The sequence below is a fragment of the Pteropus vampyrus genome, unplaced genomic scaffold, assembly GCF_000151845.1.
Source record: "Pteropus vampyrus isolate Shadow unplaced genomic scaffold, Pvam_2.0 Scaffold168, whole genome shotgun sequence".
Taxonomy (NCBI): Eukaryota; Metazoa; Chordata; class Mammalia; order Chiroptera; family Pteropodidae; genus Pteropus; species Pteropus vampyrus.
Genome location: NW_011888949.1, coordinates 159,130 through 160,814, shown reverse-complemented (window position 1 = coordinate 160,814; position 1,685 = coordinate 159,130).

Sequence of the window (1,685 nt, the reverse complement as noted above, 5' to 3'; positions counted from 1 at the left end):
GAGGGAGGGAGGGAAAGGAGGAAAGATTTTTTTCCTTTCAAACACCATTTACACTTTTCATTCTTAATTATAATATGCAAAATACCATGCCAGCAAAATCCTGCCGGTGCACTAAGGTCAAAATGACGATAAGTCACAATGAAAAAACTAAAAAAAAAATAAATAAAACCTAACCGTTTTATAAATAGCAAATATTTCAGTATATTTTGTAGCTACCACTGTCTACAATATGTAGAAAAGGCTGATTTTTTTTTTCCATTTTGCAGATTTGCAGTTTATTTTTTTAAATTTTTAAAATTAATTTTTAACTTATTTTATTGTTTATCGAGGGTAACATTGGTTAATACAATTATATAATTTTCAGGCATTAGAAAAGGCTGATTTTTCCCATTTGTTTTGGATGACGCTGCTCCCTGTGAAAAATTATCTCTATGTTCTGGCTGCCTGGGCCAGACTCTGCCCGGTGAGCCTCTTACCGCTTGGCCGTGATGCTTCTCATGCAGAAGGCATAGCTACAAATGTGCCCATTCAACCAGAGACAGACGAGGGAAGGGTGGTCTTTGAAAAGGAGGACACTGCGTATTGGGAGGTGCTTGAACAAAGCAGGTAAGACGTGAAGGGAAGGGAGCTGAAGCGGCGAGCACGTGCCGATTCGGGGGTCGAATCGACGGGAAATCCTAAAGTAATTGCTTAATTATCCCACCCGGACAAAATGGATTCCATTTCAGCGCTGGGGAAGGCGAGATAGTCCGCAAAGCCCCGGGCAGTCGCGGATGGCATCTCAGGGTCTGGAGAGGCCAGGGAAGCCTGACGACGGGGCAACAGAGAGCCAGAGGGACAATCACAGCAGCAGTCAGCTGGCGAGGCCGAGGCCCAGGCAGTTAGAGGGGTGAGTGTGTGTGTGGGGGGGTTTCAACGTTCCGGGTTCCAAACCAACTCTAACAAACCCCACCATTAGGGTTGAATGTTCTAATGTTTCGAAGTAGTTTAACAGGCATGGGTGATTTCGTCTTTAACTCTGTGCGGGAAAAGGGAGACTCGAAATCCAGAAGCAGTAGGATAAACGAGTAATAAATCTGATAACATAAAAATTTAAGAAGTCGTGCACGACGAAAACGTCACAAGCAAAAGACAACTGAAAAACTGGGAGAAAATATTCATAACACATACTAGGGGCGAATGGCTATCATCTCTAATGCATAAAGAACTCCAAAGTTAAGGTTACAAAAGACCCTAAAATGATAAAAATATGAGTAACAGACACGAACGGGCAATTCACACACCCGCAAAAAAGATATGAAAACAGCCCTCGAACACATAACCAGGTCTCAAACATACGCAAAATTCGAGAAATGCAAATCGAAACTACGGTGAGTTATTTCTCACCCATGAAACTTGCCAAAGATAAAAACGAAAGAAAGTACGATGCTCGGTGCTCGTGGGGCTGTGGGGAAACGGGCAATCTCGCGCTATGCCGGTCGGGGAGCAAATTGGTACAAGCCTTTCAGACGGAATCTTGGTGACACCGGATAAAATACACACTTAACTCCTGACCTAGACTGCTTCCTGGAAGACGCACCCCCAACGATGCAAACATACATGTGCAGGAGGCCGTATTCATTGCGGCTTTGCGATTACAAAATACCGGGAACAATACACCGTGGAATAAACTAGGGCGCATCCAT